This window comes from Phascolarctos cinereus, unplaced genomic scaffold (genome assembly GCF_003287225.1).
Source record: "Phascolarctos cinereus isolate Bilbo 61053 unplaced genomic scaffold, phaCin_HiC Scaffold_4;HRSCAF=312, whole genome shotgun sequence".
Lineage (NCBI taxonomy): Eukaryota > Metazoa > Chordata > Mammalia > Diprotodontia > Phascolarctidae > Phascolarctos > Phascolarctos cinereus.
The window spans coordinates 697,866,854-697,891,474 of record NW_027555847.1 but is presented as its reverse complement, the minus strand read 5'-3'; the positions used below and the strand labels follow the sequence as shown (position 1 = coordinate 697,891,474).

At 41.5% G+C, this 24,621-nt stretch overlaps 1 long non-coding RNA gene across 2 annotated transcripts in view; it reads right to left on the bottom strand.

Annotated features, from left to right (window-relative positions):
* Positions 1-24,536, bottom strand: part of LOC144457125 (uncharacterized) — a 38,831-nt gene extending 14,295 nt beyond the window's left edge. The window contains exons 1-3 of one of the 2 annotated variants that reach the window (XR_013486476.1): positions 24,438-24,536; positions 17,688-17,773; positions 10,176-16,764 (exon numbers count right to left, since the gene is read on the bottom strand). This is a non-coding gene — a long non-coding RNA (uncharacterized LOC144457125). Of the gene's footprint in view, positions 1-10,175; positions 16,765-17,687; positions 17,774-24,437 lie in introns of those variants that run through there. The other variant, XR_013486475.1, reaches the window with a different exon arrangement.
* Positions 24,537-24,621: the final 85 nt, after the last annotated feature.

Genomic DNA, 24,621 nt, shown 5'->3' with positions numbered 1-24,621 from the left:
GGAAGACCAAGTTCAAATCCCGCCATGTACACTGACTAGCTGCGTAACATTTGAAAATTTACATCACCTCTCTTAGCCTCGGTTTCCTCATCTGCAAAATGAGGATAATAACGCCATCTTCCTCACAGGGCTATTAGGAGGATCATCTGAGATCAGAGGAGATGTAAACTGGTTGGTAAACCTTAAGTGCTAGCCATGACTTTTTATCTCTTGGCTCTGGCTGTCCCCCATGCTTTTCTCTTCTTCTGTGACACTGACCTCACTGGCTTCCTTTAAGTCCCAACTGAAATTCCATCTTTTACTTCCCCAACCCCTCCTAAGTCTGAGGCCTTCCCTCTGATAATTATTTCCTATTTGCCCTGTATATAGCTTGCTTTGTATAAATTGTCTGTGTTGTCTTCCTCGTTGGATTGTAAGCTCCTTGAAGGCAGGGACTATCTTTTGCCTCTTTTTCGCATCCATAGCACTTAGCATAGAACTTGACACATACTAGATGCTTTGAAAATGTTTTTTGATTGACTGGTCATTTTTAGTATCTGCTAGTGGTTACCAGTGGTCAGCAAGGTCACCTAACGGATAGAGTGCTGGGCCTGAAGTATGGAAGACTCACCTTCCTGAGTTCAAATATGACTTCAGACACTAGCTGGGTGACCCTGGGCAAGTCACTTCACCCTGTTTGCCTCAGTTTCTTCATCTGTCAAATGAGCTAGGGAAGGAAATGGCAAACCACTCCAGTACCTCTGCCAAGAAAACCCCAAATGGAGTCACAAAGGGTGGGACAAGACTGAAAAATAACAACAAAGTGGTTACTAGGAAGATGAGTATCATGACTTAATCTCATTAAGAGGTTGCACTCAGCTGCTAAAAATAATACCATTATGTCCGTGAGTGAATGCTTGAAATGTCACCCTTTCATATTTATAGAAATGTTCCATTTGGACACCACTCAATTCATTCAGAATTCTAAAATAACTAAATTTAATAAATTGATCTAATTTGTGTGTTATTTAAAATTAACTCATTCAATGGGCTGCCACAGCAGCATTCTCTCTGCCCTGGTGAGAAAAGGTTACTTTAATTTTGAATTTTATAACAAATACTAAGAGGTTCTAATTATTGTCCTGGGATCCAGCCATCAGGCAAAGAAGCTGGGAGTCCAGAGTTTTCCGTATGCTGTCCTCTTCCTGGCTGGGGACGAATGACTCAACCTCTCTGCATTTCGGTTTAGTCCATCTGCTAAGTAGATTTAATGAATAACTATGATGCAGTAAGAGATCTCTGATTGAGAGTTTCTCACTAATTTTAAAATGAATGGGGGGAAAAAAGAAAATATTTTTATTCCTCTAGCTGTAGATAGGATCTAAATCCTCCCAAAATACAGTCAGTCAGTTGGCCAAAGAGCGTCCAAAATGTAGTCGGGCAGTTGGACGCCGTGTGCCAGGCACTCAGTAAGTACTTAATAACCATTCCATCAATAAATATTTATTAAGCTTCTACTATATGCCAGGCACTGTGCTAAGTGCTGGACTTATAAAAAGAGGCAAAAGACAATCTCTGCCCCCAAAGAGCCCACAGTCTAATGGGGGAGACAGCAAGCAAACTAATATATACAAAAGGAGCTCTATGCAGGATAAATAGGAAATAATTAACATATGGAATGCACTGGAATTAAGAGGGGTTGGGAAAGGCTTCCTGTAGAAGGTTGGGATTTTAATTGGGACTTAAAGGAAGCCAGGGAGGTCTGAAGTCCGAGCTGAGGAGGGAGGGCATTCCGGGCATTAGAGACAGGCAGAGAAAGTGCCCAGAGCTGAAAAATGAAGCATCTTGTTCATGGAATTGTCACTGGATTTAAGAGTATGTGTTAAGGAGTACGGTATAAGAAGACTGGAGAGAGGAGAAGGCTGGGTTATGAAGGGTTTTGAAAGCCAAACAGAGCATTTTTTTATTTGATCTTGGAGGCAATAGGGAACCACTGAAGTTTATTGAGTAGGGGGATGATGCAATAGGACCTCCATTTTAGGAAAACTACTTTGATGGCTGAATGAAGACAAGATTGGGAGGGGGAGAGACTTAAGCAGGAAGCCTCAGCAGCAGCTGCTGGTAACCAAGCGTGAGGTGATGAGGGCCTATACCAGGGAGATGGCAGTGTCAGAGGAGAGAAGGGGGCATATTGGAGAGATGTTGCAAAGGTAAAATCTACAGGCCTAACAACAGATTGGATGTGGAGGGGTGAGAGAGAGTGAGGAGTCCAGGATGACACCTAGGTTGTGAGCCTGAGGGACTGGGAGGAACGTTTCCTGTACAGTAATAGGGAAGGTGAGAGGGGGAGGGGTCTGGGGAAAAGAGAATGAGTTCTATTTTAGACATATTGAGTTTCAGAAGTCTACTGGATGTCCACTTAGAGATGTCTGAGAGACAGCTGAAGGTCACCGGAGAAACTGTGGCAGGATAGATAGACTGGTGAATCATCAGCATTAAAATGATAATTAAATCCATGGGAGCTGATGAGATGACCAAGTGAAGTGGGATAGAGGGAGAAGAGAAGAAGGCCAAGCAGAGAACACTAAGGGTCACCTATCCTTTAGTTAGAGGACATGACCTGGAGAAGGATCCAACAAAGGAGACAGAGAAGGAGTGGTCAGACAGGCAGGACAGGAACCAGTAGAGACTTGTGTCTCTAGAAACCTAGAAAGAAGAGAGAATCAAGGAGGAGAGAGTGATCAGCAATGTTGAAGGCCACAGAGAGGTCAAGGGGAATAAGGATTGAGAAAAGGCCAATGGATTTGGCAACTGTTAGATCACTGGTGACACAGGGAGTTGGTGGAGCGGATAGAGTGCTGAACCTGGAGTAGAGAAGACCTGTGTGGGATGGTGCCCACCAAAATCAAGAGTTTGGAGTCTGAAGCAGAGATCAGAAAAGGTCTTTATTCTCTCTCATGAGAAAGGGCACAGTCCTTGTCGCTCAAGCCACTGCAGCCAGGGAGTGTGGCCACTGGCCGTGAGAAGCAACATTTTATAGCCCTAATGCATGCCCCTTCCCACTCTCTTACCTCTTTCCCCCATTGGTGTACAATCTAAACGTGGCAACTAATACCCAATAGAAGCAAACATACCCATATTTGGAAACTAGATGTATGCACGTACCAGGAATCGGGAAACTCAACTCAGGGCTTTCTAGAAAAGTGAAACTTGGGCCTGAGGGAACTGCACTTTAGGCCATCTCTCACAGACCTGAGTTAAAATCCAACCTCAGACACTTACTAGCTTTGTGACCTTGCATAAGTCATTTAACCCCTCAGTTCCTCATCTGTAAAATGGTGACACACTGGAGAAGGAAATGGCAAACCACTTCAGTATCTGCGCCAAGGAAATCCCATGGATAAGTCCATGGGGTCACGAAGAGTTGGATGTGACTGGACAATAACAAAATTCTGGAGAAAGCAATTTTGGTGGACTATAAGGTTGGAAGCTAGATTGTAAGAAGAGAGTAGGGATTTAGTCTGAGGAAGGAATGTAGGCTTAGAACAATGAGGTCACTAATAGTCGAGTATGAACATGCAGTAGAAGGTTGGGAAATGCTGTTTATAGGAAATTTGTAAATATCTTGTCATAGAAGACTAAACCAAGCATAAATCTCAAATTCCTTATCCAAATTATCAGAAACAGTGTAGAAGCTTCTATCTGGGTCTACTCCATGGTAAACAGTACAAAGAGAGACAAAGTTTTCTAGAGTTTCTAGTCCTATGGATAATGTTACTGAAGATGAAACTTCTGGACCTTGACAGACCCCTCAATTCAAGCTGTCCCATTCACATTACAAGTAAAACATTAATGAAACAAAGACAAGGAACCCTTTAAGAAATAGAAATAAAAAAGTTTCCCTGTATGAAAAATGATTTTTCTTAGTAACTATTATCTTGGGGATTCAGAGCTTCCCCTCAGCCACCTTCTTCCAAAGTTCAGTTTCTTCTTCAAAAGGACAGTACTGATAATGAGTTGCATTGAGTCTTTTTATCCTGGTCAAACCTCAACCCAAGCCTGAATTAATTGAATCAAAGGCAAGTAGTTCCTTTGCGTTCTGCTCAGGCTTGGATGGAGACAGATTATTCTGTCTAGATAGCCCAAGGCTGGGAGAGGTCTGATAGAAGAGATATTTCCTCTGTCTGGAGGTAAAATGATGATGGGGTGATAGCCTCTGTTGAAAATGTATATAAACTGGGCACCCCAACACCCAAACTGAGCCCAGTGCTTGACTGGCTCCCTTAGGGGGACTCAGTCTTTGACTGCAGCTTCACAGGCATGCCACCAGCTTGAGAGAAATAAAAACGTGGACTCCAACAACCTAATCTCATTTGTGTTTCTTAGATCAAATTCTGCCAGGCTGTCATTTGAATCTTAGGTTGAGCTAAGTGAACAGATAACTCTGATTAGCATGTAAGCTTACATGTCCGCAGTACATTTAGTATAATGCCTAGAATAACATAAATAGAGGGAGGTGTATGACTGATATCATTGCTGAGAGGAAAGCAGAACAAAGGTCACCTGCCCATCCAGCAGCTTTCAGTCTTACTGGGTAAAAGGCACGGTGGGAATTGAAAAGAGTTGAAAGGAATTTTTTCCACCCTAGCTCAAAGAGCTAGGAGTGACAGCTGAGGGGGGAAAAAAATCAGTTAAAAAGGCAGACACAATGCCTAAGGGTGTCTCTGACTGTCGGACTAGCTGGCTGCGGTCTGAATCACAGTGAGCTGGGGGTGGGAACGAGGTAAGAAATATCACTCAGAAAGCTGGCAGCAGCAGAAACTCAACAAATGGGAAGGCAGCACACAGAACAGCCCAACAGTGTACGTCGTCAATTTGGGGCAATCATGAAAGCACCACCGGCAATCAGTAGCTCTGCAGTAAGCAACTGCAATAGATGTAGAGAAGGCATCCATCGAGGTCTTTTTATCATTATTATTATTATTGTTGTTGTTGTTGTTGTTATTATTATTATTATTCAGTTTTGTCTTGAGTATATTTTATTCATTCATTCATTTATTTATTTTCAATTCCAAATTTTCTCCCTTCCCCTACCCAATGAGAAGGGAGAAAAACAAAACCCATCACAAATATGCATAGTCGTGCAAAACAAAGTCCTGCATCAGCCATGTCTTAAAAACAACAACGAACAAGAAAGAGAAGAAAATATGCTTAAATTTGTACTCTGAATATATTAACTCTCTATGTGAAGGTAATTGCCATATTTCATGCTAATCATTAGCCCTTTGGAGCTGGGGTCATTGTGTTGATCAGAATTCCCAAGTCTTTCAAAGTTGATTATCTTCACAATATTGTTGTTACTGCATAAATTGTTCTCTTTCTGCTCATGTCACTTTGCATCAGTTCATACAAGTCTTTCAGGTTTTTTTCTGACACTGTTTACTTTCTCATTTCTTACAGCACAATAGCATTCCATCATATACCATTCCATTCACAGACCATAACTTGTTCAGTCATTCCCCAATTGATGGACATCCCCTCAGTTCCCAATTCTTTGCCACAGAAAAAGAGCTGCTATCAATATTTTTGTACATATGGGTCCTTTTCTTCTTTCTTTGATCTCTTGCCGGGTCAAAGGGTATTTACAGTTTAATAGCATTTGGGGCATAGTTCCGAATTGCTTTCCAGAATGGTTATACTAGTTCACAGCTCCACCAACAGTACATTAGTGTACTTTAAGCATTTAGATGCTATGCCATTTGGTGCACATATTTTTAGTATTAGTATTAATTCATCATTTAGTATTCAACATCTACCTATTAGCAAAATATATTTTCTTGTTACATTTCTTTTCATTAAGTCATTTTTGCTTTTGCTTTGAGGTCATGATTGTTAGCCCTACTCTTTAAACTTCAGCTGAAATATAACAGATTCTGCTCTAGCCCTTTATTTTAATTCAATGTGTATCTTTCTGTTTCTAGTGTGTTTCTTGTAAACAACATATTGTTGGATTCTGGTTTCTAATTCATTCTGCTTTCCCATTTCATTTTATGGGTGAATTCATCCCACTCACATTCACAGTTATGATTGCTCTGTATTTCTCTCCATTCTATTCTCTTACACTTTCCCTTCTCTTTTTTTCCCTGCCCCCTCTTTAAGAATCTTTTGCTTCTGACTAATGTCTCCCTTAATCTTTTCTCCCTCTTATTCCCCTTTTTTTCCCTTAACCCCTTTCCTTCCTGTTTGCCTGTTGGATAAGATGTTTTGCTCTTTCTTTTAACTAATTCAGATAAGAATGAGTTTCAAGCATCATCTGCCCCCCACTACCACTTCCTTGTTGTATAAACTCCTTTTCGCAAACCACATTTATGTAAGATAATTTCCCCCATTCTTCCTTTTCCTTCCTCCCCTTTCCCAGTATATTCTTCTTCCCCACCCATTTCATTCTTCTGAGATTATCCAAACACAACACAGAAGCACATCCAGGACCTCTTTCTAATTAGACTTCTATGATCCCTGGTGATGATAAAGTTCTGAAGGACTACTATCATCTCCCCACATAAGAATGTTTTCTAGGGTTTAATCTTGTTTAACCTTGTTTAGTCTCTTATGATTTCTCACTCACGTTTACCTTTTTCTGCTTCTCTTGACTCCTGGGTTTGCGTATCAAATTTTTAATTCTACTCTGGTCTTTTTAACAGAAATGCCTGGAAGTCCTCTATTGTATTAAAGATCCATTTTCCCCTGTAGGATTATACTCAGTTTTGATAGGTAAGTTATTCTTGGTTTTAAGGCCTAGATCCTTTGCCTTCTGGAATATCATATTCCAAGGTCTCCATTTACTTATAGTAGTAGCTGCTAAATTTTGTGAGATTTCACTTGTGGCTCCTCAGTACTTGAATTCTTTCTTTCCAGCTGCTTGTAGAATTTTTTCCTCGACCTTGGAGCTCTGCACTTTGAATATAATATTCCTGCAACTTTTCATTTTAGGATCCCTTTCAGGGAGTTACTGATAGATTCTTTCAATTTCTACTTTGTACTCTGGTTCTAAGATGACAGTTTTATCATTTCTTGAAATATGATGTGTGGGCTCCTTTTTATTTATGGCTTTCATGCAAGCCAGTGATTCTTAAATTATCTTTTCTTGATCTGTTTTCCAGGTCAGTTGTCTTTCCTATAAAGATATTTAGAATTTTTTTCTGTTTTTTTTTCAATCTTTTGACTTTATTATTACTTGTTTCTTCGTGGAGTCATTAGCTTTGACTTTGTTAATTCTAGTTTTCAAGGAGTTTTTCTTTAGTAAAATTTTATACATCTTTTCCCAACCTCTTAATGCTCTTTTCATATCTCACTTCCCTCTTTTTAAAAACTTTTCCCCCACTTAACAATATTTTATTTTTTTTCCAATTACATGTAAAGATAGTTTTCAACATCCATTTTTATAAGATTTTGAGTTCCAAGCTTTCCTCCCTTCCTCCTTCCTCTCCCCCTGTCCCCAAGATAGCAAGCAATCTGACGTAGGGTATACACGTACAATCAGGTTAAACATATTTCCACATTAGTCACGTTGTGAAAGAAGAACCAGAAGAAAAGCGAACAACTACGAGAAAGGAAAAACAAAAAACAAAAAAAAAGTGAAAATAGTCTGCTTCCATCTGCATTCAGACTCCATAGTTCTTTCTCTGGATGTAGATAGCATTTCTATCATGAGTCACTTGGAATTGACTTGGATCATCGTATTGCTAAGAAGAGCTAAGTCTTTTGCAGTTGATCATCTTTACAATGTTGCTGTTACTGTGTATGATGTTCTCCTGGTTCTGTTCACTTCATTTTGCATCAGTTCATATAAATCTTTCCAGGTTTTTCTGAAACCATCCTGTTCATCATTTCTTATAGCACAATAGTATTCCATCACAATCACACAGCACAACTTTAGTCATTTCCCAATTGATGGGCATCCCCTCAATTTCCAATTCTTTGTCACCACGAAAAGAGGTGCTATAAATAGTTTTGTACATGTGGGTCCTTTCCCCTTTTTTATGATCTTTTTGGGATACAGACCTAGTAGTGATATTGCTGGATCAAAGGGTATACACAGTTTTATAGCTCTTTCAGCACAGTTCCAAATTGCTTTCCAGAATGGTTATATCAGATCACAACTCTACCAACAATGCATTAGTATTCCAATTTTCCCACATCCTCTCTAACATTTATCATTTTTCTTTTCTGTCATATTACCCAATCTGATAGGTGTGAGGTGTTACCTTAGAGTTGTTTTAATTTGCATTTCTCTAATCAATAGTGATTTAGAGCATTTTTAAAACATGACTATAGATAGCTTTGATTACTTCATCTGAAAACTGCCTATTCATATCCTTTGACCATTTTTCAATTGGGGAATGACTTGTATTCTTATAAACTTGATTCAGTTGTCTATATATTTGAGAAATGAGGCCTTTATCAGAAACACTGGCTGTAAAAACTGTTTCCCAGATTTCCGCTTTCCTTCTAATTTTGGTTGCATTACTTTTGTGTGTGTGTGTGTGTATGTGTGTGTGATCAAATTTAATGTCATCAAAATTATCTATTTTGCATTTCATTATGTTCTCTATCTCTTGTTTGGTCACAAATTCTTCACCTCTCCATAGATCTGACAAAGTAACTATTCCTTGTTCTCCTAATATGCTGATATCACCCTTTATGTCTAAATCACGTACCCATTTTGACCTTATTTTGGTATATGGTGTAAGATATTGGTTTATGTTCATTTTCCTAACTCTTGCCTCTTTTGCCATTTTTTCCCTTATTGTTCTTATTTGGTTTTTAAAATAATTTCTAATTCCTTCTTTAACTCTTCTAGGAATTCTTGTTGGACTTATGTCCAAGCTCATTTTTTCTTTGAGGTTTTGCTTGTAGGTATTTTTGTCTCATTCGCTATGTTCATGTCTTTAGCTTCCCTGTCACTAGAACATCTCTTTATGGTCTACTATTTTGTTCATTTCTCTAGCCTACTCCTTGATTTTAGACTTTATGTTAGTGCTGAGCTCTGCATACTTCTTGGGATGTGAGGGGAATGCCTAGCCCGAGCCTCTATCTTCTTACATGCTTCTGTAGCTTTCATAATTCAGGCTAGAGACTTACAAACTTTCAGCACTCCCAAAGTGGTGCGATCCCAGGGGAAGGTCTGTTTACTGCCATCCTGGTCTAAGTTCTACAAGTTCCTGACCCAGGTTTGGATCTATTGGCTAATTTCTGGATGGGAATTTCATCAGACTGCTGCTTGACTCAGCTGCTGTCGGCCCCATGGGAAACTCTATAGGTTCTGAACAACTGAACTGCCAGCTCCTCTTCCATCCATAATGCTATACTGTGCTCCTGGGATCAGAGCCACCCACACAGCTACTGTTTGCTTCTGGAACTATGCTCACTACATGGCTACGGACACCATTCAGCACTGCTCCTCTCGACCCTGGATCTGTGACTCAGAACTGGGTAGTGGGTGACAGAGCTGCCTAATGGCTGTCATTCCTGCACCCAGCACTTGCTCAGGGATCCCTTGGGATCTCTTTCTGGTGCCCAGTCTCAACCGTCTTTCAGTCACAGGGTGCTGAAATCCTCACTCCTATTGCCTCAGTCACATGCAATTCTGGTCAGACCCCCTCCGCAGTGTTAATGACCTCTCTGTATCTCTCTCTAAGCCTCCCTGGTCTGGAAAAAATGAGTCATTGTGACTTTTTCTTGGCTTTCTTTTTTTTTCTTGTGAGGCAACTGAAGTTAAGTGACTTGCCCAGGGTCACACAGCTAATGAGTATCATGTGTCTGAGGCCGGATTTGAACTCAGGTCCTTTTGACTCCAGGGTCAGTGCCCTGTCCACTGCACCATTTCTTGGCTTTCTTGATCAGAATTCAGTCTGATACATTCTCTGGGTCTTTGTTGAGGAGGTGTGGTGGGGAGAACTAGACTCTAACGTTTCTTTCCACTCTGCCATCTTGGCTCTGTCCTCCTCTCAATGAGGTCTTAGCCAGAGGAGTGTGAGCTGCCTTGGTTATGTGAGTGCCCTGGACATGCATGTTCTCTGCCTATGTTCTATCTCTCATCAACGGTAGAGTCTGTGGGAGACTTCATCCTTGGGTTAGGGGTAGTAGGGATCTTTATTGCCATTTATTTGCCTATGTATGCTGTTTAGTTAATTGTCTTTTGCTTTTTTTTTTTTGCTTTTTGGTGAGGTGATTGTTGTTAAGTGACTTGCCCAGGGTCACACAGCTTGTCTTTTGCTTTTAACTAGTAATTGCCCTTGTTGGTTCGGTAAAAAGAAACATTAGGAGAATTTGTGAGCTGTGGTTTTGAGCTGCTGCCCCAAATTGTGCTTTGAGACTGAAGTGGCTTTCAAATGCCCCAAATTGAGACTGTATGAGTAAACAAATAAATAAATAGACAAATGGTTTATCTATTCAATGAGAATTAACTTACAATTTGAGCAACGGGATAAGAAATCAACAGCTAGGAAGGAAGAACACGCCAGGGAAAGTGAGTTTAATGGTAGGAAGAATAGTCTTTCTCTAAAATTGTAATCTGCATACTGCTTATCAGCACACAACTCTTTATTTTTAAAACTGTTTAAGTTCAATTCCATCAATTCATATCAAACTACTTCTCGAAAAAATTATTTTTAAAAGGAAAGCAAAAGCAAGCCATATGCCCAAGCCTGAAGGGACTGTCACCATCTGATGACAGTGGCCAGAACATGACTGTGTGCAGCTGGAAAATCACAAAGCAATGTTTTCATTCAGATCAGATCAGACGAGCCCCTTAAGGCTCCCCATCCCCAAACGTTAGTCCTTGGGACCTTTTGTCCACTGGAGTTTGGCTGGGAGCCCTTGGCTCTGAAATCTTGGCTGGAGAACAAAAACGGAGACAAAGACCTTCCCAGTTCTAATCAATAGCCTCTTTGCTCTATTACAGCTGGTGTGCAAAGCCAGGAGCTTCTCTACTAGCAGAAGAAATCAAGTCCCTTTTTTTGTCCTGGCTTAGAATAAAGGGGACAAGAGTATTTGAGGCTCCTTTCCATAGCACAAACACAGAAAAACACTTGGGCCTTTTTTTTTTTTAGCCAGAGATAACAGTATATAACACTATATAATCTCTTTTAAATGTGAAGTAGATCTTCTCGGTTTACTTGCCCTGACTCAGTCTTTCCCTCTTCCTAAAGACAGAGGGAAGAACCCTAAATTTATTCCTTCCCACCTAAATTAGCCATCTCACTACACTTGACATTTTTGTTCCCTTCTTTTATGTCTAATTAGTTTCTGCTATTTCAACTTATACTGGTGGGAAATTATACCAAGTCAGGAATAGCTGCATTTTATTGGTAGGTGAACTGTCTCCCCAACGTGATGTTTTTACTACATACGCAAGAACTACATGGCACCATACAAGAATTAACTTGCTTTGTTAGGTCTGAGTCTTTAATAAGATGAGTGAGTGGAGCCCTGCAATGGAAATCAGAAGACCTGGGATCTCTTCCAATTCCCATCACTGACTAGGTAAGCAGGTCAATTAACCTCTGTGTCTCCATTTCCCAAGCTATGAAAAAGGACTGGGCCTCATTCCTTTTTTTGTCTACTAAGAAAGATGGGTACAAATGCTTATAAAGTGCTCTAGCTACCCAAGAAAAAGCATAAATTCTTCTAATATTATTTGTTATTGTCCAATGGAAACCCATTTAAAATTATATTGTTTCTGTAACACCTGTCATCTCGGAATTTTCAAACATTTAGCAAACTTTAAGACTGAAGCCAAGAAAGGTAGCTCAGTAGTTATTATCCCCAACAGCTAGAGAATAGCAAGGCAAAGAAAGATTAAACAAGTTGCCAAAGTCTACAAAGTAAATCAATAATAGGAACACCAAATGAACCCAGGAGTCCCAAACTCCTAACCAGCTGTCGTTCAGATGTTGGATAGGTCTATGCAACAATAATGAGAAGTTCTTAACTTGGTGTCTGTGGACTTGACTTTTTAAAATCATTTGTATTTGTTAATTATTTCTCAAAAATTACATGTAAAAAACATTTAACAATCATTTTTTAAAATTCTGAGTTCCAAATTCTCTCTCCCCTCCTTGAGAAGGCAAGCAATTTTATACGTGTACAGTAATGCAAAACACATTTCCATATTAACTATGTGACAAAAGAAAATGCAGACCAAAAAAAAAAGACCAAGAAAAATAAAATTAAATAAAAGTATGCTTCAATCTGGACTCAAGGTTTATCAGCACTTTCTCTGGAGGCATTTTTCATCATGGGTCCTTTGGAACTGCCTTGGATGATCGTCTTGATCACAGCAGCTAAGTCTTTAACAGTTGCTCTTCTTTACAATGTTGCTTTTACTGTGTACAATGTTCTCCTGGTTCTGCTCACTTCACTTTGCATCAGTTCATATACGCCTTCCCAGGTTTTTCTGAAACCATCCTGCTCCTCATTTCTTATAGCACAATAGTATTCCATCACAATCACATAGCACAACTTGTTTAGTCATTTCCCAATTGCCTCAGTTTCCAATTCTCTACCACCACAAAAAGGGCTACTATAAATATTTTTATACATATGGGTCCTTTTCCTTTTTCTTTGATCTCTTTGGGATACTGGACCTGGTAGTGGTAGTGCTCTTTCAATGGGGATGCAGAGTTTGCTAGCCCTTGGGTCATAGTCCTAAATTGTTCTCCAGAATGGTTAGACTAGCTCACAACAGCACATTAGTGTCATGGACTTGTTTTTTTTTTTAATATTTTGATAATTGTATTTTGATATAATTGTTTTCCTTTGTCACCCTATTTATTGAAAAACTTTATTTTGAGGGGTCCATAGACTTCACTAGACTGCCAAAAAGGGTCCATAATCCAAAAGTGGGCAAGGAACCCTAGAAAAAGCAGGCCAGACAATGAAGCTTCAGATGGGATTTGGATTACAGTGAAATTAAAATAAAATCTTTTTTTCCTCATTTCTAATAGTTAATACTCACAATTCATGTCGGTTCATACCTGGATCTCATTCATTCCTACTTGGCCCTCAAAAGGGAGAACACGGACAAAGAGAAGAAGAGGATGAGAACCAGAGAGAGATACAAGGAGAGGGGCAACATAAATGGTCTCTTAGTTCTCTGGAGAGAAAAAGACTTTGAAATATTGAAGTCCCTCCAGGGACACATTAAAGAGAGTAAGGAAGGGGCAGGCTTCTCATCTTATTAAAGGACAAATTTTGGCAAGGGTTTGACAAACCCTGGCTTCAGGAGACCAAGGGGAAATGAACCTTACCAGGCTCCTCCTAATACTTGAGTGTGTAAAGAGTCCCTTAGTTCCCCTAAAAGCCATGAAGGTGAAGGAAGGGTCTAAAAGAAGATGGATCACACTGAATGGGTGAAATAGTCATTTATGAAGGTGTTCAAGGTTAAGTACAGCATCCCTATCCTCAGACACACACATCTGGCTCCCATCAAGGCAACTGGAGCCATGCATATGGATCCAAGCATAGAATTTAATCTAGAGCAGCAACACATCGCACAGTCTGTCAAGCCAGAGGAAATATGAGCGATCAGAGGGACTGCGTGGATTGATTCCATGTGCCCTGGAAATCTACCCTCGTCATACTCCGATGTTTGAAGGCTTCAAAATATAAAATATCGGGTGATGCCTGTGACATAGCAAACAGGCCGACCATGTTTTCTGAGAGAAGCAGGTGGTTTGTAAAGGACCTATTTGCTTCAGCCATGCAAATGACATCATCCTTCTTGAAATTCGATCCAACTAGCATTAAGTACTTCCTGTGCTGGGCACTGAGCCAGGGGCTGGGACTACCAAGACGAAACAAAAACAGTCCCTCTCCTCAAAAATTTTATATTCTACTGGGGATATGCCATGTAAACAGGTAAGTATATACAGAATTGAGGATGAAAAAAGTACTAACAAGTCCAGGGGGATTAGGGAAGGCCTAAACATTGAAAGAAGTTAAGGCTTCCGAAAGGTAGAGCTGAGTTCCCATTCAGTCATGGGAACCTGTGCAAATTTGGAGACCAGAAAGTGGGTCAGTTTCTCTGCAGGAGAGCAGTGGGGGGGAGTAACATACAATAAGCCTGAAATGGTAGGCTGGAGCCAGGTTGTGGATGAATTTCAATACCAAGCTAAGGAGTTTATATTTTAAAATCTAAAGGCAATGGGGAAATACTTGGGACAAGCATTTATTAGGAATATTATATGGTCTGTGTGGAAGAGGTAGTAGAGGGAGGAAGAAGAAGTAGCAAGGAGTCAAATTAGGAGGCTATTACAATTGTCCATCAGAGAGGTGATGAGAAGTTGAACATAATGTGGCGAAGTCAAGTAAGTGGAGAGAAGGGGATAGATTTGAAAGATGCTGAGGAAGTGGAATCAAGGGACTTCAAAAATGACTGGACACTATTGAAATCAATGAACAGTTCTCTAATCATATACATTAGCTATCTTTTCTTGTTGAAATGTGACTTTTAGATAAGGAGGAAAAACAAAAAATGTAATTTGTCTGGAAGATTTAGATAGGAATTTCAGCTTTTGCCCTCTTTGCATGCAGTATAAATCCATTTATTGAAAAAAAAAGTTGATTGGTCTTCTGGGAAAATGTATTGATCCCTTCCTAAACTCTTTCCACGGTCTTTATCCTGTCCCACAATTTAAAAGGCATGCTCTACTTCTCTAGTTTGGGGAAAACATATAAGGTTTTGGGTTTCTTTGGTCCATGTTAGAGGTAGAGGAAGGATTCTCAGTCTGCACCAACTTTGACTAACGAGGTCTAGAGGTTTAGCGGTGCTGGGACCCCAAGATCACAACACGTGGGTCCTGCCAAAAAGAATTCAACCCAAGCCTTCTTTCAGCCAAAGACAAGGTTTATTAAAGATCTGTCACATCAGCCAGACTCTTAAGGAATTGGAGAGTCTGTGAAGTATTGGCTAGATTCTAAAAATCTGAGCATCTTAATGGAGACAAGATGGACCTCATACATACAGAAAAATTATGGGAGGGATCTAGGAGTGGCCAAGTAGTTTGGGGTGAGTGGAGGAGGGGTCTAAGGGAGATCTGAATGGGGGTGGCCAGTACGCTGGGGTGAACAGAACTCCTGGGACCTAGACAATGGAGCCTAGCTAGGATTAAGTGTGGGAAATGGCAAGGGACTACAGGAAGGGCTAGGATAGGTTAAGGGTAACAGAATTGGGAGATTGGGTATAGCCACAAAAAAAGGTCAGTTGATAGGATTATAGCCTCAGGCTAACACCAGAGATTTGGCCATGAGGGAAAGTCCAGGGTTTTTTTTTTTGGGATCTAGCTCCCATCCTCATCATGACCACTGTTGGATAACACCAATCTTTTTAAGTACGGACTTCCTTTTAGTTCTAATTCTGTAGCTCCCTATGGTACGGAGATCATCTGGTATGCTCAAAGTTCTTGTGGAAGTTCTAGATGAGTCCTCCCAATCTGGGAAGTCTTCCTACCTGTGCCCTGTGGCAAGGTCTGTTGCTATATCTTATCTGTCATATTTGCTGTTGAAGGACCAAGCAAGCTAAATTTGGAGAGGTTCAAGTATGAAAGCTGATTATCAGGTAATCAGCTACAGTGATGCACTGTCCACAGAATTTATAAAACCATCAACTATTACTGGAAAGTAAAGTAATCTGCATTAGTGAAAGATGTTAACTCCACCAATTACACATGACGCACCCAACAAATTGGCAGAGATAACCATGATGCTGTCAATTTATACAACCATTCTGTAAAACAATTTGGAATTATTCCAACAAATTGACTTAAATGTTATATTCTTTAGCCCAGAGATTCTACCACTAGGTATGTGTGCCAAGGAAATCACTGACAAAGAGTTTGCATGTACACCCAAATATTTATAACTTTTTGTGGTAGCAAAGAAATGGGAACAAAATAGATATTCATCAGTTGGAGAACTGTTTAAATTAGATGAATATATTATTATGCAGTAAGAAATGGTGAATGCAGAGAAGCACTGAAAGACTTATTGAACTAATACAAAGTAGGCAGTCATGAAAAAGTAAGATATACAATGACTATAGCAATGTAAATGGAAAAAATAACCCCAACAAAACAACGGAAACTGTACATCATAAAGTACAAAGAACAAACTTAGCCCCAAGAAGGCAATATGAGGAGACTACTCCCTAGGCCCCCTTTGAAGAGGTGAGGGTCCACAGGTATGAAATAGTGTAACATCACTTTTTTGGGGGGGGGGGGCTAGGCAATGGGGTTAAGTGACTTGCCAAGGGTCACACAGCTAGTAAGTGTTATGTGTCTGAGGCCGGATTTGAACTCACATCCTCCTGAATCCAGGGCTGGTGCTCTATCCACTGTGCCACTTAGCTGCCCCACCACATTTTTTTTAATGTAATGTTTACTTTTGCTGAAAATTTTTTATTCCGTTTTTTAAAAAACGTATATCATAAATGGATGGTCTTGGGAAGAGGAGAGTGATATTCAAAGAACTTTAACAGACTAAAACAAGGTTAAAATATCAGGTCTTTGAAACCTACTGCCTCCTTGATAGGTGTAATTACCGTCAATGAAACTTCACAGGACTTGGATCAAATAGCTTTGGAGGGAGTGGCAAGTATCTTTGACTATACCTGTTGACCCAATCACACCACGTTTTTGATGAGCCGTTGAGTCATGGAATTAATTGGGGGAAAGCAAAGGGAGTGATTTGATTAGGTCAGGCTACTGTCCATCTGAGCTTTGGGACCTATAAAAAGGAGACAGAGAGGCAGTGTGATAAGCTGGAAAGGGAGTTGGATTTGGGGTCGGATGACCAGTATTCGAATCCCATCTTTGACCATTATTACTTATGTGACCTTGGGCAAATTATTTTTCTTTTCTAGCCTCAATTCCTCATCAGTAAAATAAGTGGGTTGGACAAGATGACCTCTAAACTCTCTTTCATCTCTGAATCAATGATCCCATGAAAAATAATCAAAGACCTCATTCTTTAATCTTGCTAAGAAGCCCAGATTTGTTCCTAGTCACACTGTCTACCACAATAACATATTCCTTGGACTTTCCAAAATAGTTATAATTTTTGTTTAGTTTACTAATCTGTAAAATGGATAGACGGAGGTAAGGTATCCTCCTATTTGGAACTAGACTGAGAAGGCAAAGCAATTGATGATGGTCAAAGATATAAACAGATAGTCCTCAAAATAAAAACTGCAAAAGATTAACAACCATATAAAAGGCATTCCGGGCCTGGGGGACAGCCAGTATAGAGGCATGGAGATAAAGGATGGGAATGTCTCATGCAAATAACAAGGCCAGTCTGGCTCATAGACCAAACACAGAAAGAAATGTCTCATATACCCCTAAATATTCATTCCAGCACTTCTGGGTAGCAAAGACCTAGAAACCAAAAATATGCCCATTGACTTTGGAATGGCTAAACAAATTTTAGTACATGAATGTAATGGAAGACTATTATGCTTTAAGAAATGACAGGTACAAAGAATTCAAAGAAACACTTATGTGAGCTGATATTCACGACTATTTCAAAACTGAAAAGAACAAAGAAACACAAAACTGAAGTGAATTATATAAGCATAATGATGGAGCTTGGCCCCAGAAAAGATCTCCCTTCTTTGAAGAGGTGGGAGGCTATGGATACAGAATACTCACATAACTTCTGGCATGTTTGATGAATTGTTTGGTTTTGCCGAACAACTTTTTTCTTCTTTTAAAGTCTTTGTTATAATGATGGCTCGCTGGGCAGAGAGTGGGAAAGGATATATTAGGAAATTAATATGATGCAAAGGAATAAAAATAAGATTTTTAGAAATAAAGTCTGTTAATCTGTAAAATGAGCGTAGAGGGGTATGGCTATACTCCCAAACCTGGAGACTGAGTGGCCAGTTAATTGATTCTAGTACCTCTAGAACATCTGGGATTGGCCTGTGACCAATGCCCCTCCTCCCTTGTTACGGGGCTTTGAAGGTCAAAGACAGACCACAGTGGAGGGCTGGAGGAGGGGATGGCTGCGCCGTGGGCATAAGAAGTGCTCAGAGGAGGCCAAGGCCTATAGCGGCTAGCAGCCCTGCACAGACTTTGGGCAGGCCTGGGTCAGTTGTGGGTGCGGCTGCAGTGGACACCTCCAGCCTCTGTGGGGCCTTCCCCTTAGACACCAGCCTAAAGCCACGTGGCGGCCTTAGAGGACAACTGGGAAGGGAAGGCGGAGCTCTCTGGGAGGCAAGAGATTTGATTGGTGGGCACCCATTTCTCTTTGGACTGACGTCAGAGCCTGGAGTTCCACCCCCACCCCCCCTTCCCCTCCCTCCCCCGCCTCCCGACGCAGGAAATGAAGCCGGTGGGGAGTGAGCAGCACGTGCTGGGAGGTGGAGAACCCCCCGCAGCAGCCAGGCCTACAGGGAAGGTGACCCCGAGGCCTTCTGGGGGCCCGGAGGTGGGTGTTACAGGACCCTCACATGCTGCGCGTGTGCACATACGTTGTTCATACATACACACTGACTCCACTTCCTGTGTATATATAATTAAGATGTTATATTCATAATTATTGGCAAGATCATTACTGTAATATGCCTATGTTTTCCATAGCTTAAGCTTACTCACTATACTTCCTTCTTAGGGTATATGGTCTATATTATTTTATTCTCAGTAAAAAGTATTAATGTATTTATAAATGTGTATGTATTTTGTGTATATTATACTTACAGACTCCATTTCCTGTTAGGGTATACTGTGTTTATGTATAATTAATGTCATTATCAATATTAACAATTAATATGCTGTGCATATATTTTATATATCTTATACTTACTGATTTCACTTTGTTGTTAGGTCACACTATGTATAATTAATGTATTTTATTAATAATTGTTATTGACATTAATATTGTACATATATTTTATATATCTTATACCTACTAACTGTACTTCCTATAGGGTATACTATTTGTATATAGGTAATTAATTTATTTATATTTAATAATATTAATTTATTAATATCTCTAAAATATTTAATTATTTAATAGAATTAATTTATTTATATTAATTTATCACTTCCTTGTTAGGGCATATAGTGTGTATATATAATCAGTATATTACTGTTGATGTTATTGATAATAACTATTACAGTTACTAATACGTTTTATACTTAAAGATTCCATTGCCTTTATCATGGTATACTGTGTGTATATAGCTGTAAATAAATATATCTCTATATATCTCTGTCTTATCTATATCTACATAGATATATATCTCTATAAATCTTGTACATATATGTTTCTCTCTATATCTAAATATGTGTGTACACACACACTTAATGACTCCATTTTCTGTGTTAGGGTATACTGTGTATCTATCCATCTATCTATCTATCTCTATCTGCCTGTCTACTTATCCTTACTGCCTCCACTTCCTCTGTTAAATACTTTTTTTTGTTGTTTAGTCATTTTTCGGTTGTGTCCAACTCTTTGTGACCTCTTTAGGGATTTTCTTGGTAAAGATACTTCTCCAGCTCATAGAACAGGTGAGGAAACTGAGGCAAACAGGGCTAAGTGACTTGCCTAGGGTCACACAGCTAGTAAGTGCCTGAGGCCAGATTTGACCTGGGGACATGAGTCTTCTTCACTTTAGGCATGGCACCAGCAGTCCATCCATATATGCAGAGAGAGATACATATCTATTTATAGCTATCTTTCTTTCAACCCATATCTATATGTATCTGTAAAAATCTATATATCTGCATATTTAGATGTACTTAATGATTCCCCTTCCTCAGGGTATACTCTGGTGTGTGTGTGTGTGTGTGTGTGTGTGTGTGTGTGTGTACACAGAGTATGTATACATCTGTATGTACATATTATACATGCTGACTCCACTTTGTGTGTTATACTGCGTGTATATCTATTTGTATAAATATATATTTATGTATCTCTACCTTTCTGTCTACATCCTACTTCCTGTTAGGATATACCGTATATAAAGCTATAGCTATATCAATCTATATATACTTACTGACTTCACTTCCTGTATTCCCCCCATCTTCCTCTCCCCCCTCTCTTAACTCCCCTTCATTGATTCCACAGAGTGTTAGTGTATACTCTGTGTATACAAATACTGTAAAAGTCCATATATATATGTGTGTGTGTGTATATATATATATATATATATATACACACACACACATACTAACTTAGACCCACAGACTTGTGTTTTAGGGTAACCCACTACATATATATGTCAGCTTTTACTATTATTATTATTATTATCCCAATATTGAAGTCTCGCCATCCCTATGATCATTTCACTTGACCCTCTCTTGATGTTTTCATGTTCTGCTAAGTATTCCAGATGAGAAGAATCATGGTTTTGTACAGTTGACAATTATTTACTGAATTCTTACCATGCTGTGTGTCAAGAGTCTGGAGTGGTGCTGGAAATGAGAGAAATGAGGAGGAGGGGTGGTTTGTGTATTACTTGAATTGGAGAATCATGAGGTAGAAGGTTTCTTCTATAGGACCAGCTCCTTTAGGTCTTTGAGAGGAAAGCAGGATAATTCAGAAAGGCATCTTTACCCCACTATTCAAATACTTACCAAGCAGGTGCTTTTCTGTTCTAAGTTCTGTGGAGGGATAGAGTTCAGAGATACTGGTGTGTCACAGTGGAAGGAACACTGCATGGGGAGTTGACCAGTAATTTAATAAATTGGATTCCTATTGTATTTAAAGGTTTACAAAGTACTTTTCCACAAGTCTCTGGATTAAGGTAACTAGTTCTCCATGATTTTGTTGCGCATTTCTCAAATGCTCTTATGTAATATCGTGTACTACTGCTCTAGGGTTGGTGTCCTATCTCCTTACAAGCTCCACAAATCAGAGAGCAAGGTTTCTCTCTCCCACAGTGCTCTGCACATAGTCAGCCTAACGGGTGCCTCATCACTCTTTATTAAATGAGTCATGAGATCTCCAGAGTTCCTTCTGCACGAGGGAACTTTGTGGCATAAATGACTGACCACAGCGGTCTCCAGGGAGGCAGTGTGGTGCAGTGGAAAGAGCAATGAAATCGGATCCTAGCTTTCTCCTTTCCTTTCTCTGTGACCTGAATCCCTAACCTCTCTCGTCCTCAGTTCCCTCATACACACAACAAGGAGGTTAGATGGGTCCTCAGGTTCTTTCCTGTTCTATCGGCCTTCTGCTTCTGGGGGGCTGGGGGGCATGGTACAAAACTACCTTTTGGCTCTCGTGCCTTGATAAGATGCAAATATGTCCTTGAATAAATCAAAGCCATCATGTATGAGACTGAGTCGCTCCATAAACACTTGGTTTAAAAAGCAGGTCTCTGAATCTGGGAAGATGAGATTCTGAGGTCTGGAGAATTTTTTTTCCTGAAGCAAAAACAACTTGAAGGATGGGATTAGGAGAGAGGAGTGAGAGGGGATATTGGTCTAGGGGACAGTCAGACTGGGGGTTGTGGGTTAAGGCATTGTGGATGATAGGGTAAGCCAGGGCCTAGAGTACCTCCAGGGAAGAAGGAGACACCTCTCTGGATGTTAGCTCCCTACCACAATCCCTTGGGCCTTATGTTAGTGTGGAAGCACACGAAATCCCTTCCCCTCGCCCTTACAAATATTTTCTCAATGTCTGTCCAAACATTTATCTGTATGTGCTCATTGCCAAAGGAAGAATATCTAAAGTCCTTCAGTGTCATTCTTATCGAAGGCCTCACCACTTCCTAAAGGGATGGGCCAGATCATCCCCCCTCAGATGCTACTGAGCAGAAGCTGGAAGAAATCACCGGGCCAAAATTGTACTGACTCGATCCTACTTCCTGGGCCCTTACTGCATCCAGACTGTCCACTTCGACCTCTCTAATGCACGCCCTCTCCCTCCAGAGGCTTTTCCCAACCTTTTCATCCTTTCCTTGGGCCTCCTGTCTTGAACCCTCTCAGCTGAAAGCCTTGCCTCATCTTTCACTGAGAGCTCCCTCTTCTCCCCTCCACCTCCTTGTCTCACATCCTTCACTCTCAGAAGAGGGGGCCCTTCTGGTGGCCTGGGCCAGCCCCCTCTACCTGAACAGGTGGTCCCAGTCCGTCCCATCTGCTGTCATCCCCTCTCTCTCCCCCTGTCTGTTGGCTGCTTTCTGCTGCTTACACACATGCCTGTGTCTCCCTGCTATCTTCCCATATCTCTCCTCCCCTTTGTGACTGTTCTTGAGAAGGCCGTCTGCAATGGAGTCATTCCTCTCCTTACCCCTCCACAGTCTGGTTCTGACCTCCTCCTTCATCCCACATTGCTCTCTCCAGAGTTACCAGTGACCTTTTAATGGCCAAAAGGAATTGTCTCTTCTCGCCCCTCATGCTTCTTGACCTTTCTGCAGCCTTTGACTGTTAATCACTCTCTTCTCCCTAATGCTCTCTTCTCTCGGGGTTTTCATGACACTGTCCTCTCCTGGTTCTCTTCCAACCTCTTCACCCATGCCTTCTCAGGCTCCTTTGGGTCTTCATCCAGGTCATAGCTGCTAAAGGTAGGTGCCCCCAGGCCTTTGTCTGGGCCCTTTTCTCCCTCTCTCCTACTTCATTTGCTGATCTCATCGGTTCCCGTGGATTTAATTACTGTCTCTTTGCTGATGATTCTCAAATCTGTTTATCCAGTCTCGGATCTCCAACTGCCTATTGGACATCTCCATCTGGATGTTCTGTAGATAGCTTGAAACCCAGCATGTCCCAAACTGAACTCATTATCTTTCCCCCAAAAAATCTTCCCTTTTCCTGACTTCCTTATTCTTAAAAGTTTAGGGGACCGCCATCCTTAAAGACCAGTCCATCCTCCACTGAACTGTCAAATCGATCTTGTCACCCCTCCTACACAGCAAACTCCATCGGCTCCCAGTGGATTCCAGGATCAAATAGGAGATGCTCTGTTTGGCATTCAAAGCCCTTTATAATCCAGTCCCCTTCTACTGGTCCATCCTTCTTACACCTTCCTCCCCAACACATTCTCTTCTCTCCAGGGACACTGGCCTCTCGGCTGTTGCACGTACAAAACACTCCATCTCTCGGCCCTGGGCATTTTCTCTGGCTCTCCCCCATGCCTAGAACTCTTGCCCTCCTCTGCTCCAGCTGCAGACCTCCCTGGCTTTCTTTAAATCCTAGCTAAAATCCTAGCTTCTACAGGAAGCCCTTCCCAACCTCGTTAGCTTAGCTAAGGGTTGCCCCTGTATTTTGTTTGTACTCAGTCTTCATTAGACTATCACAGTGCCTGGCACGTAGGAGGTATCTAATAAATGCATATTATCCGATTAGGGAAATGGTCAGCCGGGTCAGTTAACTCGAGGAGAGAAGCATCTCTGGAATTCACCTTTGACCAAGTGAAAAAAGAGAAGCCTTAGAGGGAGTGGATAAAAATGGATTGGTTTTAGGGAAATGATTCTCCAGGGTGCACCAGAATATTCATTTGGAGGAATCAGAACTATTACCAGCACTTGGTGGTTGTTTAATCGTCATTCTAGCGTCTTATCTTTGTTTTTGAACCCTGTAAACCGTACTGGGAAGGGGCTTGGGCAGAGATTGCCGAAGGCATCTGCCTGGGGAGGGCTGGTTTGGGCCAACCTGGGCTTCTCCGCCAGAGCCCTCAGAACTCCCAGTCACCCCCATGTCACAATGGGGCATCAGGCACAGCCCTGTGTGGTCTGGAGGAGCCCCAGGGGTGGAAGGGACCCGAAGGGGCCACTTAGTGCAGCCCATCCCCCAAAGGAGGGCGGACCCCTAGCACGTGCTCAGACCTTAGTGCACGCTGTCTGGTGGCAAGGAGGAGGGCGGGGCAGGGTTCAAATCCACCCAAGATCCCCACCGAAGTTCTCTGGGCCTCAGTTTCCTCATGTGTAACTTCATCTCCTGCAAATCGGCCAAAGCTGCGCTTTGGGGTCGCTTTGATTAGTAGCAAGTTTGATGTTTTTGTTTTTCCCTGCAGCGAAGCCTCTTCCCGCCCCGGGGTATGTGTGTTGGGGGGGGTGCTGCACACAGTAGGCACTTCAGCGCGTTTTGTAATGGGGGTTCGTCAGGAGCTCCCCATCGGAGCATTTTTTAAGCGCCTCTGATGTGCCAGGTCTTGGCAAAAGGGAGTCCAAAATGAGTTCATCTGGGCCTTCAGGGCCCCTCTACCCTCCTGACCCTAGGAGTTCTCTCGTGCTCCATGGGAGGGTCATCCGCTCACAGAGCCCAGAGGGGCGTCGATGGGGCGAAGAGGAGCGTGGGCCAAGGTGAGGGCGCGAGCACGCACGCGCGCCCCGCGAGGGGCCGTTACAACCGTTGGAGCCGTTTCGAATTCCCCTCTACCTTCGCGCCTCTCCTTCCCCCTCCACCTCCCCTGGTTGACGTCATCACCCAGATCTGGAAGGGAGGGGCGGCCCTTACCTCAGGAGAAAGATGACTAAGGAGCTCTTCCTTCTTGTTCATTGCTGGTGAAACCTGCTCTCCTCCCTTTGGCGGAATGGTTTGTTCCGCACCGCTTTCTTCCCCCTCCCCTCCCATCTTCTGCCCACCACCTGGCTGCGGACCCTCCCCTTGTCCTACGCTTGATTGGCTCTCACGGCCGGTC